At 38.9% G+C, this 14,986-nt stretch overlaps 1 long non-coding RNA gene across 3 annotated transcripts in view; it reads left to right on the top strand.

Moving 5' to 3' along the window:
* The window catches only part of LOC133659279 (uncharacterized), a 533,887-nt gene that overhangs the window by 136,951 nt on the left and 381,950 nt on the right, over positions 1-14,986 (top strand). The window contains exon 1 of one of the 3 annotated variants that reach the window (XR_009827610.1): positions 5,884-6,054. The exons of the other annotated variants lie outside the window; for them this stretch is intronic. This is a non-coding gene — a long non-coding RNA (uncharacterized LOC133659279). Of the gene's footprint in view, positions 1-5,883; positions 6,055-14,986 lie in introns of those variants that run through there. 3 annotated transcript variants of the gene reach the window in all.

Raw genomic sequence — 14,986 nt, 5'->3', positions numbered from 1 at the left:
CACTGTCATAAACATGTGCCATATAGTGAAACCACACTAAACAACACTGTCATAAACATGTGCCATATAGTGAAAACACACTAAACAACACTGTCATAAACATGTGCCATATAGTGAAACCACACTAAACAACACTGTCATAAACATGTGCCATATAGTGAAACCACACTAAACAACACTGTCATAAACATGTGCCATATAGTGAAACCACACTAAACAACACTGTCATAAACATATGCCATATAGTGAAACCACACTAAACAACACTGTCATAAATATGTGCCATATAGTGAAACCACACTAAACAACACTGTCATAAACATGTGCCATATAGTGAAACCACACTAAACAACACTGTCATAAACATGTGCCATATAGTGAAACCACACTAAACAACACTGTCATAAACATGTGCCATATAGTGAAACCACACTAAACAACACTGTGTGGTTTCACTATATGGCACATGTTTATGACAGTGTTGTTTAGTGTGGTTTCACTATACGGCACATGTTTATGACAGTGTTGTTTAGTGTGGTTTCACTATATGGCACATGTTTATGACAGTGTTGTTTAGTGTGGTTTCACTATATGGCACACTAAACAACACTGTGTGGTTTCACTATATGGCACATGTTTATGACAGTGTTGTTTAGTGTGGTTTCACTATATGGCACATGTTTATGACAGTGTTGTTTAGTGTGGTTTCACTATATGGCACATGTTTATGACAGTGTTGTTTAGTGTGGTTTCACTATATGGCACATGTTTATGACAGTGTTGTTTAGTGTGGTTTCACTATACGGCACATGTTTATGACAGTGTTGTTTAGTGTGGTTTCACTATACGGCACATGTTTATGACAGTGTTGTTTAGTGTGGTTTCACTATACGGCACATGTTTATGACACTGTTGTTTAGTGTGGTTTCACTATACGGCACATGTTTATGACAGTGTTGTTTAGTGTGGTTTCACTATATGGCACATGTTTATGACAGTGTTGTTTAGTGTGGTTTCACTATATGGCACATGTTTATGACAGTGTTGTTTAGTGTGGTTTCACTATATGGCACATGTTTATGACAGTGTTGTTTAGTGTGGTTTCACTATATGGCACATGTTTATGACAGTGTTGTTTAGTGTGGTTTCACTATATGGCACATGTTTATGACAGTGTTGTTTAGTGTGGTTTCACTATATGGCACATGTTTATGACAGTGTTGTTTAGTGTGGTTTCACTATACGGCACATGTTTATGACAGTGTTGTTTAGTGTGGTTTCACTATACGGCACATGTTTATGACAGTGTTGTTTAGTGTGGTTTCACTATACGGCACATGTTTATGACAGTGTTGTTTAGTGTGGTTTCACTATACGGCACATGTTTATGACAGTGTTGTTTAGTGTGGTTTCACTATACGGCACATGTTTATGACAGTGTTGTTTAGTGTGGTTTCACTATATGGCACATGTTTATGACAGTGTTGTTTAGTGTGGTTTCACTATATGGCACACTAAACAACACTGTGTGGTTTCACTATATGGCACATGTTTATGACAGTGTTGTTTAGTGTGGTTTCACTATATGGCACATGTTTATGACAGTGTTGTTTAGTGTGGTTTCACTATATGGCACATGTTTATGACAGTGTTGTTTAGTGTGGTTTCACTATATGGCACATGTTTATGACAGTGTTGTTTAGTGTGGTTTCACTATACGGCACATGTTTATGACAGTGTTGTTTAGTGTGGTTTCACTATACGGCACATGTTTATGACAGTGTTGTTTAGTGTGGTTTCACTATACGGCACATGTTTATGACACTGTTGTTTAGTGTGGTTTCACTATACGGCACATGTTTATGACAGTGTTGTTTAGTGTGGTTTCACTATATGGCACATGTTTATGACAGTGTTGTTTAGTGTGGTTTCACTATATGGCACATGTTTATGACAGTGTTGTTTAGTGTGGTTTCACTATATGGCACATGTTTATGACAGTGTTGTTTAGTGTGGTTTCACTATATGGCACATGTTTATGACAGTGTTGTTTAGTGTGGTTTCACTATATGGCACATGTTTATGACAGTGTTGTTTAGTGTGGTTTCACTATATGGCACATGTTTATGACAGTGTTGTTTAGTGTGGTTTCACTATACGGCACATGTTTATGACAGTGTTGTTTAGTGTGGTTTCACTATACGGCACATGTTTATGACAGTGTTGTTTAGTGTGGTTTCACTATACGGCACATGTTTATGACAGTGTTGTTTAGTGTGGTTTCACTATACGGCACATGTTTATGACAGTGTTGTTTAGTGTGGTTTCACTATACGGCACATGTTTATGACAGTGTTGTTTAGTGTGGTTTCACTATATGGCACATGTTTATGACAGTGTTGTTTAGTGTGGTTTCACTATACGGCACATGTTTATGACAGTGTTGTTTAGTGTGGTTTCACTATATGGCACATGTTTATGACAGTGTTGTTTAGTGTGGTTTCACTATATGGCACATGTTTATGACAGTGTTGTCATAAACATGTGCCATATAGTGAAACCACACTAAACAACAATGACAAACACATATTGGAAGAATTTTTGCACCGCAACACAACATAAACACTACAGAACCAACTCCTCCGGGACGCTGCAATGTAAACAAATGCCATTGGTGGATCTACACCTAACATCCACTGTAATGATACCACGTACAATAGCGTATCTAGTCGATACTAGTATGATTACATCAATATTTTTTTACATCACAACATCTTCTTTTGTTTTGTTTTTTATTGATATTATGTTTATAAACTCAGGAAATATGTCCCTGGACACATTTGAATATGACCAATGTATGATCCTTTAACTACTTGGTATCGGACTGATACCCAAATTTGTGGTATGATCCAAAACTAATGTAAAGTATCAAACAAGAAGAATAAGTGATTATTACATTTTAACAGAAGTGTAAATAGAACATGTTGAAACAGAAAATAAGCAGATATTAACAGTAAATGAACGAGTAGATTAATAATACATTTTTACAGTTTGTCCCTCATAATGTTGACAAAATAATAGGTAGATAAATGACACAATATGTTACTGCATTCGTCAGCAGCTAAATTAAGAGCCTTTGTTTGTTTACTCACTACTAAAAGACAAGTTGACTAGTTCACTATTTTATTTAAGGACTTAATTGCAATAATAAACATATTTTTAAGGTACCCTAAGGGTTTTTGTTCAAATAAAGCCAATAATGCTATTTTTGTGGTGCCCTTTATTTAGAAAAGTACCGAAAAGTACCGAAATACTTTTGGTACCGGTACCAAAATATGGGTTTTGGGATAACACTAATACACACTCACACACTGAGCACACACTGGCAGAAATGTAGACTACCGTTCAAAAGTTTGGGGTCACCCAAACAATTTTGTGGAATAGCCTTCATTTCTAAGAACAAGAATAGACTGTCGAGTTTCAGATGAAAGTTCTCTTTTTCTGGCCATTTTGAGCGTTTAATTGACCCCACAAATGTGATGCTCCAGAAACTCAATCTGCTCAAAGGAAGGTCCGTTTTGTAGCTTCTGTAACGAGCTAAACTGTTTTGAGATGTGTGAACATGATTGCACAAGGGTTTTCTAATCATCAATTAGCCTTCTGAGCCAATGAGCAAACACATTGTACCATTAGAACACTGGAGTGATTGTTGCTGGAAATGGGCCTCTATACACCTATGTAGATATTGCACCAAAAAGCAGACATTTGCAGCTAGAATAGTCATTTACCACATTAGCAATGTATAGAGTGTATTTCTTTCAAGTTAAGACTAGTTTAAAGTTATCTTCATTGATAAGTACAGTGCTTTTCCTTCAAAAATAAGGACATTTCAATGTGACCCCAAACTTTCGAACGGTAGTGTAGATCGGCGCCTATGCACCTCAGCCAGGACCCAGTCGGGCCAACAGCACCCAGGACACGGCTCAAGACCATGGGGGACAGAGCTTATGAAGCTGTCTCTCCCCGTCTGTGTAACACGCTTCCTGACCACTCCAGGGCCCCACAGACCTAGGGATGCTTTTAAAAAAGCTTATAGCATTTTTTTATAATATTGTTTTTTTTACGGTCTTGTTTTTATGCTTTGGTTATGTTTTTACTCCGTAGCACTTTGACATTTGATTATTATTTTTTATTATTATTATTATTATTATTATTATTAGCATTGACCACAGCCTGGTGTTGGCCGCGCCCTCACACTAGTGACTAACAGTCAGGGAGGGAATTAAAGGCCTACTGAAATGATTTTTTTTATTTAAACGGGGATAGCAGATCTATTCTATGTGTCATACTTGATCATTTCGCGATATTGCCATATTTTTGCTGAAAGGATTTAGTATAGAACAACGACGATAAAGATTGCAACTTTTGGTATCTGATAAAAAAAAGGCTTGCCCCTACCGGAAGTAGCGTGACGTAGTCAGTTGAACATATACGCAAAGTTCCCTATTGTTTACAATGATGGCCGCATGAAGTGAGAGAGATTCGGACCGAGAAAGCGACAATTTCCCCATTAATTTGAGCGAGGATGAAAGATTTGTGGATGAGTAAAGTGCAAGTGAAGGACTAGTGGGGAGTTGAAGCTATTCAGATAGGTAAGATGCTGTGAGAGCCGGGGGTGACCTGATATTCAGCTGGGAATGACTACAACAGTAAATAAACACAAGACATATATATACTCTATTAGCCACAACACAACCAGGCTTATATTTAATATGCCACAAATTAATCCTGCATAAAAACACCTGCGTGTTTGTTACGCTAGCTCCTAGCTCCTCTGCTAGCTCCTAGCTCCATAGAACACGCCAATACAATTCAAACACCTGATCAACACACACAATCACTCAGCCCAAAAGACCGTTCACCTAACCCAAGGTTCATAAAGCTTATATATTTTTAAAAAGTTACGTACGTGACGCGCACGTACGGTACGGTACGTGTTATGCTAGCTCCTATCTCCTATGCTAGCTCCTAGCTCCATAGAACACGCCAATACAATTCAAACACCTGATCAACACACACAATCACTCAGCCCAAAAGACCGTTCACCTAACCCAAGGTTCATAAAGCTTATATATTTTTAAAAAGTTACGTACATACGCAAAAAAAAGTTGCGCACATACGGTCAAGCGATCAAATGTTTAGAAGCCAAAGCTGCATACTCACAGTAGCACGTCTGCGTCTTTGTCATCCAAATCAAAGTAATCCTGGTAAGAGTCTGTGTTGTCCCAGTTCTCTACAGGCGTCTGTGTATCGAAGTCAAAAGTCCTCCTGGTTAGAGTCTCTGTTATCCGAGTTCTTCCATCTTGACTGCATCTTTCGGGAATGTAAACAAAGAAGCGCCGGCTGTGTACTGTTGTGGCTGACTACGTTCGAAAAATGCGTCCATTTCACACCGACAACTTTCTTCTTTGCTTGCTCAGCTTCCTTCTCCATAATGCAATGAACATGATTGAAACAGATTCACGAACACAGATGTCCAGAATACTGTGGAATTATGAAATGAAAACAGAGCTTTTTCGTATTGGCTTCAATGTGGAAGGCATACCCGTGTTCGCCGGTCCACGTCACGCGCATACGGCATCCTCAGAGGCGTTTCGAACCGGAAGTTTAGCGGCAAATTTAAAATGTCACTTTATAAGTTAACCCGGCCGTATTGGCATGTGTTATAATGTTAAGATTTCATCATTGATATATAAACTATCAGACTGCGTGGTCGGTAGTAGTGGGTTTCAGTAGGCCTTTAAGGTTTTTTTAGCCAGTATAGCTTCACCTTTCTGCCACTTAAGGGGAGCAATGAACCTGCAAAAGCATTGCACAAGTACAACAGCGCTTGATGGTGAAAGTAACCGTTTCTGTTCCCAGAATTACTATCAAGCCTTCACGGCCATTAGAGAATAACAAAGAAGTCCCTGGAAGCATGCGACCCCTCTGAAGGCATTGCCGTGCCAAAGGAACGTGTCCTTTACTTGGCCTTGCGCTACCCAGCGCAGGAAGGTAAAACTTTTATCTTCTACCCAGATAAAAGATCATTTAGTGTAGTAAATGGAGCCATCTGTCTGAGGTGCCTGTTGTGGCCCAAAAGAGGGACGGGGGAATACCGCGGTGCCAGCTCGTGAAGGCCCACCACTCACTGGGATGTCTCTGATCCCAGCGACTTTATTAGCTTGGCCAAGCATGAAAGCGCTGAGCTAAGAGGAATTGTTTTGTTTGGTGGCGGTTTGTTGGTGAGGCAGCGGCGTTTGGCAACTGCCGTGCGACTCCACCAATTTCCATGCAACTTCGTGGACAGATGGCACGCTTGCTAATGAAGAACTTTGGTCAGGGTCTGGATAGAGCAATTTGTCCATTTTTTAACCGTTTTGAGGGGTTTTACACCGATTCCGTTTGCTGATGATGCAAATTTGATCCTAAAAGCTCATTAGGGAAGCTAATTCTGGCATAGCCGTGCTATTTTGAATGGTTTCTCGTTAATAGGCTATCATTAAATGTGAAAAAAATAAATAAATTTATTGTGTTTGCCAGCAAAAACAAAACATACTGTAAACAGAGCGCTAAGATTTCTATTGGAGGAATCAAAATTGGTTGAGTTTAATCGACCAAGTGGACGAAAAATTGTCATGGACAGAACACAGAACACACATTGGTATCATCAGAAGAATCAGGGGTTTGGTTCAACCGGCATGCCTCTTAACTCTTTATTACAGTTAAATTGATCTTATCTATTGCAATATTGTCTGGGCTAGGACATATCCATCAAATTTACAAACCCCGTTTCCACATGAGTTGGGAAATTGTGTTAGATGTAAATATAAACGGAATACAATGATTTGCAAATCCTTTTCAACCCATATTCAATTGAATGCACTACAAAGACAAGATATTTGATGTTCAACCTCATAAACTTTTCTTTCTTTTTTTGCAAATAATAATTAACTTAGAATTTAATGGCTGCAACACGTGCCAAAGTAGTTGGGAAAGGGCATGTTCACCACTGTGTTACATGGCCTTTCCTTTTAACAACACTCAGTAAACGTTTGGGAACTGAGGAGACACATTTTTGAAGCTTCTCAGGTGGAATTCTTTCCCATTCTTGCTTGATGTACAGCTTAAGTTGTTCAACAGTCCGGGGGTCTCCCTTGTGCTATTTTAGGCTTCATAATGCGCCACACATTTTCAATGGGAGACAGGTCTGGACTACAGGCAGGCCAGTCTAGTACCCGCACTCTTTTACTATGAAGCCACGTTGATGTAACACGTGGCTTGGCATTGTCTTGCTGAAATAAGCAGGGGCGTCCATGGTAACGTTGGCAACATATGTTGCTCCAAAACCTGTATGTACCTTTCAGCATTAATGGTGCCTTCACAGATGTGTAAGTTACCCATGTCTTGGGCACTAATACACCCCCATACCATCACACATGCTGGCTTTTACACTTTGCGCCTATAACAATCCGGATGGTTCTTTTCCTCTTTGGACAACGTCCACAGTTTCCAAAAAAAATTTGAAATGTGGACTTGTCAGACCACAGAACACTTTTCCACTTTGTATCAGTCCATCTTAGATGAGCTCAGGCCCAGCGACGCCGACGCTGTTTCTGGGTGTTGTTGATAAACCGTTTTCGCCTTGCATAGGAGAGTTTTAACTTGCACTTACAGATGTAGCGACCAACTGTAGTTACTGACAGTGGGTTTATGAAGTGTTCCTGAGCCCATGTGGTTATATCCTTTACACACAGATGTCACTTGTTGATGCAGTACAGCCTGGGGGATCGAAGGTCACGGGCTTAGCTGCTTACGTGCAGTGATTTCTCCAGATTCTCTGAACCCTTTGATGATATTATGGACCGTAGATGGTGAAATCCCTAAATTCCTTGCAATAGCTGGTTGAGAAAGGTTTTTCTTAAACTGTTCAACAATTTGCTCACGCATTTGTTGACAAAGTGGTGACCCTCGCCCCATCCTTGTTTGTGAATGACTGAGCATTTCATGGAATCTACTTTTATACCCAATCATGGCACCCACCTGTTCCCAATTTGCCTGTTCACCTGTGGGATGTTCCAAATAAGTGTTTGATGAGCATTCCTCAACTTTATCAGTATTTATTGCCACCTTTCCCAACTTCTTTGTCACGTGTTGCTGGCATCAAATTCTAAAGTTAATGATTATTTGGAAAAAAAAAAGTTTATCAGTTTGAACATCAAATATGTTGTCTTTGTAGCATATTCAACTGAATATGGGTTGAAAAGGATTTGCAAATCATTGTATTGCGTTTATATTTACATCTAACACAATTTTCCAACTCATATGGAAACGGGGTTTGTATACAAATGATTCATTATGCAAAATAAATGTGTAAGAATAGCTACCTCCTCTAACTAGCTGACTCCATCTGCTCCCCTGTTTAGGAAACTAAACATACTATCTCATCATCATCGGCGGTCACTCGAAACGAGCATGACGATCCTCCTGGTAGGGGGGTATCCCTTTATGGAGGATGCCTGTGCGTGACTTTGTTTAACGTGGGGAGACTGGTGCACAGACAGTCACCACACGATCCTTGACAGAATCGGGTCAGGGTCCAGTGGCATGGAGTCCAAGACGACTGGGGACCCTTTTCTGCTGCAGCCTTCCTCCGCCTTCGCAGCCGTTGTGGTAGTTCTTAAATCTACCGTCTTCCGCCTGCTCCGCCGATGAGGTCTTCACCGTATTCCTGGCTAGGGGGCAGTCAGGTACTAGGCCTTTGCCAAGGGCCACCTGGGGTAACTGTAGTAAAGGGGTTAACCTCCTAGTGCCCCAAGACCCCATAGAGGAGCCTCCACTGCCGGATGCACTTTAACGTCATGCCCAGGACTAGGGATGATGTTTGATAAGAAATTATCGAGTTCGAGCCTATTATCAAATTCTCTTATCGAACCGATTCCTTATCGATTCTCTTATCGAGTCCAGATAGGGTGTTGTATATGGAAAAATCACTATAGGTGTATAAATAATAATATAGTGTTAAATAAAATCAGTCCTTTGGGCACAAAACTGAAAATAATACAGCTCTCCAAAAAGTGCACTTCTGCTGCTATTTGACATAACTGTTTGTTATGATGCTTTGACATTTTTGCACTTTATTTCTTTATTGAAAGAAAATTCTATGAAGAGAAAAGTTCTTTGCAAATGTGGTTACAATGCTAAAAAATGAAAAGTTAAAGCTAAAAAAAGAAATACACTTTATTGAATTAAAATCTTTCTTTATAGGGGAAAAGATGTGATGTTATGAGCTAGGGAAAATAACAACTACACTACCCAGCATGCAACGGGAGTGACGAGCATGCGCGGTAGCCCCGCAAAGTGTTGTTGCATGTCGCCACCGGCAGCTAAGAATGAGGTTATGAGCATGCTGTGAAAGTAAACGTCAAGAACTCAGCCAACACGCCTCGTCTGCATTATTTATAATTGGACAGACAACACATATACAGTGTGATTTTGTTTTGTTTACAAGGAAAGAAAAACAAAAGTTAAAAAAGGGAGATATGTTGTATATATATGTATGTGCTGCGGTTGCTTTAAGTTGTGACAGCTGCCGTAAAGGAGGTGCGTTGCTAGCCTGGTTGCTATGTTTCCGGTTGGTCGTAAAAGTGTTCGTCATGTGTTTTACCCTGCTAAAATCTCTCAGGAAAGTTATTCATTGGATTATACCTTTTGTTTTGAACTTTATTACACCTTGGAGCGCTTTTTCCTGTCCATTGTTTTTCCTGCTTTCCCTATCTGCGCCTAATGACTGAGCTACGTGACGTCCCGCCCCGGGACGGGATTCGTTCCGAGGGATTCGAATAAAGAACCAACTCTTTTTCTTTACTATAGTGGTCTCGATAACGGATACCAGTTCTCAAAAAGGGATGCGAGTCCGAGGACTCGGTTCTTTTCTTATCGAACAACCGGTAAAACCGGTTTCGAGTATCATCCCTACCCAGGACACACATACTATCGATATATTTATGATAACACATGATATCCTCTTCTTTGATCTATACATGTACTTACCTCCCTAATACGTTTCCTACACCTTTCAAAGATTATTTTAAGACCAATTTGCCAGTTCATTATCAGAATACTAGACAAACTGATAATCTCCCTCCTATCTTTGGCCGTATGACTCTTAGCCGGTGTACCATCAAACACAGAGGTCCTTTACTCTGGAATACTCACCAACCTTATAATGTAGCCCTATACTTCTTTACACGTACACACACACACACACACACACACACACACACACACACACACACACACACACACAGACTCACCTAGACTCAATCCACACAAGGTAGACTACTTGTTATCTTATTTCTTCTATATACTATGTTTAATTGTGTTTGTTAATTTACTGAGAACCTGGCATAAGCCTTTTTGCACTTAATTATCATTACTATTTTCTTGTCTCCATGTATTTTTTTTAATTTACAATGTTACTACCTCTTGTGCTGTTTATGTTGTTCGAATAAATAAATACAATGAACATCGCACCACCGTGCGCCCATTTACGGGGGCGGCATAGTTCGGTTGGTAGAGTGGCCGTGCCAGCAGCTTGAGGGTTCCAGGTTCGATCCCTGCTTCTGCCATCCTTACCCACCTGCTCCCAGTGCCACCCACACTGGTTTAAATGTAATTTAGATAATGGGTTTCACTATGTAAAAGCTCTTTGAGTCACTAGAGAAAAGCGCTATATAAATATAATTCACAATGTATTCTTCCAAACTACCACTTATGACTTATCTTGCTCTCGCGCCACTGTGTAGCACTATTGCTCTAAGCAATGGACAAATTCTGAATGACCATTGTCATTTTGCTTTGACAGTAGAGTGTTTAAGTTTTCAACTCGCATACAATAATGGCAGGTTCACAATTAAAATCAATCAATCAAAGTTTATTTATATAGCCCTTAATTACACTGGTCTCAAAGGGCTGCACAAGCCACAACAACAGATGCTTTGCTTTAACTTTTTTATTTTTATATATTTTTTTTTCATTGGGTCTAACGATTTGTTTTAACAACGATTCCATTCAATTCAGAATTTGTGGTTGCCGCTACGATTCAGCTGAGCATGCCTCCGAGCTTGAACCAGAATGTTCCGCCATCGGTGCAGCACCGACTGCTTTTTGCCTTAGTCATATGGCCGTATCCCCTCCGGCGTCGGCTCACGTGCCTCCGCAGTGTCATCCAGCAGGCGTTGGCGTCGGAGATGAGATTACTCGGGAGCCGTCAGGTCCTCCAGTGCGAGACACTTCACCTGGCCAGCTAATCGGCCATGCTAATGAGTCCATATGCTGCTCGTCAGAGGCCGGCGGAGAGCAGCTTTCATCCAAAGCAGCAACATTTAGGCCCACAAAAGGAAGTGAAGGTCTTCACTGGAAATGGAGTCGGTCCATTTCATGCCTGGAGAGCGATGTCATTATTAAATCCATCACATTAAGCAGTACTTCTCTCCACTGCAAATAGTCTGAAGGGCTACGCTGTTCTTTAAACCGCACAAGGTTGTAGAATAGTCCGACGAAGAAGTGACTCTTTTTTTTTTTTTTATCACCCAAGTGACTTAAGCTCCTCTCACCTCCCCTGTAAAGTAGACTTTAGTTCATTATCTTGAAGATCTCCGTGACATTGAGCTTTTTTTTCTATAGTAGCAGCACCTTTTTTTCATTTTTTTTTGAAGATGGCAATACTCTTCTCAACACTCTTAAAAAAGACTGCATATGCTGCCAACTTTCCTTTATTTTGGCTGACACGCCATAATAGAGGTACGCGTCTTTATTGATTCCACATATTTTTTTTAGCCGGGTGTAAGCCCGCAGGGATGTTACGCTGTCAGTTTGATAGCTTCTAAGTTATTCCGACAATAAACACTGAGTCCATTTTGAGACAAACTCCAACCAAGTCTCACGATTCTAAAACAGGGTTCATGCCTTAGCAATCCTGCGTTTCCTTGCAAACAAATAACGTCAACATTTCTGCCTACTATACTGTTCGTTCCCAGAACACAGCGTTCAATACAAGAGCTGAAAGGTCTGTTTTTGCAAAATAGCTACATTTGTGTTGTCTATGGGTATATTTGCTATGTTTACGAATCTGCCAGTATCCAGATTTACTCTCAGCAAAAATACACTGCAAACTGCAACACAGTGTTTATATATATATATATATATATATATATATATATATATATATATATATATATATATATATATATATATATATATATATATATATATATATATATATATATTTTTTTTGTTGTTGTAATATTTATATATATATATATATATATATATATATATATATATATATATATATATATATATATATATATATATATATATATATATATATATATATATATATATATTTATATATATATATATATATATATACGTATATATATATACATATATATATATATATATATATATACGTATATATATATACATATATATATATATATATATATATATATATATATATATATATATATATATATATATATATATATATACATAAATATATATATATATATATATATATATATATATATATATATATATATATATATATATATATATGTATATGTATATGTATATATGTATATGTATATATATATTTATGTGTATATATATATATATTTATGTGTATATATATATATATATATATATATATATATATATATATATATATATATATATATATATATATATATATATATATATATATATATGTGTATGTATATATATATATATATATATATATATATATATATATATATATATATATATATATATATATATATATGTGTATATATGTATATATATATGTGTATATTTATGGGGTCATTATACACACACACCGTAATAATACCGGTATGTTGAAGCATAGTACGTCTGACTATGGTAGCCGTAATGCGCCTACCAAAGCTCACCAAAGTCGTACTAAAACATCTTGACCGATTTTTGAGTGCCGTGTGTAATGTTGTATATTCTTAATGAAACATTAACGCTTTGGTATTGCTTGTTACTTTTATTGAACAGGCGTCAGCCTGCAGTCCACACTTATCTCTTATGTGTGACTGCCATCCACTGGTCACACTTATCATTACACAGTGTACCACATAAAATTGGTTCAAGGTCTGTAAGCACGACCACAATTAAAAGGGCTGTTTGCAACATTTACACATATCCTTAGGGGGCGCCAACTTTCCAATGTGTTTTACACAGTATACCCCGCCCCCTCACGGCTTTTCGTACGCAATGGCGTAAATACGTAGGTACGCAACACATGCACACGCATTGATGGATAATGACAGCTAGCCTTAGCTGTCATTTAATGTATATTTTATCCTAACAACAACAAGACTGCAAATCGTTGCTTCTCTTGGACTGCTTTTGTATGAGTGCGCGCACTACCTGCGCGTACGCGTTGACGAGACCGGGTGAGTGACCGTCGTAAACACCAATCATTTCATTCGGGTCGGTAAAACGTTGTATTCCAAAAACGTTGTATTTGTGAAAAATATAGACAATTGTCAAACAAATGTTACAAGTTAAGTTAAAGTACCAATGATTGTCACACACACACACGAGGTGTGGCGAAATTATTCTCTGCATTTGACCCATCGCCCTTGATCACCCCCTGGGAGGTGAGGGGAGCAGTGAGAGGCGCCCGGGAATCATTTTTGGTGATTCAACCCCCAATTCCAACCTTTGATGCTGAGTGCCAAGCAGGGAGGTAATGGCTCCCGTTCTTATAGGCTTTGGTATGACTCAGCCAGGGTTTGAACTCACAACCTACAGATCTCGGCGAGGACACTCTAACCAGTAGGCTAACCTCGCGCCAACATATCTCTCCGACCTCCTTCAGCCTTACTGCCCCACCCGATCCCTAAGATCAGCCGATCAGCTGCTACTGACGGTCCCTGACACAAGGCTGAAGCTTAGAGGTGACAGAGCTTTCGCCGCTGCTGCTCCCAAGCTCTGGAACGACCTACCTCTGAGTGTTAGACAAGCCTCCTCTCTTCCTGTGTTTAAATCTCTCTTAAAAACACACTTTTATTCCATGGCTTTTAACACTGAGTGATATCCATCCTGCAATGGCATCCCATAATACACCTGCTGAGAACCTGTTTTTATGTTTTATTTATTGTATTTTATTTATTTATTTTTTATCGTGTTGTGTTTGTGTTGTGTTGTGTTTGCTCGGTACTCGTATTATCTTTTAACCTGCCCATTGTACAGCACTTTGGCTACCCCTGTGGTAAATGTTAAATGTGCTTTATAAATAAAGTTGATTTGATTTGATTTGAGTAGGTGTTCTGGTAAACCACGAATGGTAACATAAGCCAGTCAGTGGTGTTCTTGTTATACTTTTTGCTTTGATAAATGTTACTTTGAGTAAGTTGCAAACAGCACCTTTAATATGCACATTAGGTGCACCTCGTTATAAGGCGCACTGTCGATTTTGGAGAAAATACAGTACTTTAAAAATGTTGGGGTTATTAACATTATGACCTTCTCTTCTATCTCCTCTTCAATCCTCAAGCATTATGAGGAAAAACATCAGTGGAAGAGGACGCAAAATACAATATTATTGGCTTACTTTCTTCTTCTATCGTTTTTGAGCACCGGGTCTGCATGTTTTCCCGCAGGTTCTGACTCGGTTTTTCTTCCCCCGAGGGTGCTTCTGAGTTTGGAAACCGTATTTGGCTTGATGCTTTACTTTTTTTCCCCCCTCCATCCAAACTCCTTTAAACCCTTCTTCTTTGAAGTCAGAATCAATAAAATTATGGCTGCAAATTACACTCCCTCGGCCTGACTGGAGAGGTCCATACTTTCGTCATATTCCCGTCGTTTGGAAACGTATGCAGGCTGACCACTTCTTTAGTTGTTTTGCTGC

This window comes from Entelurus aequoreus, linkage group LG10 (assembly GCF_033978785.1).
Source record: "Entelurus aequoreus isolate RoL-2023_Sb linkage group LG10, RoL_Eaeq_v1.1, whole genome shotgun sequence".
In the NCBI taxonomy this organism is placed as follows: Eukaryota; Metazoa; Chordata; class Actinopteri; order Syngnathiformes; family Syngnathidae; genus Entelurus; species Entelurus aequoreus.
The sequence above is the reverse complement of the archived record's forward strand: the minus strand, read 5'-3'. Positions and strand labels throughout refer to the sequence as shown.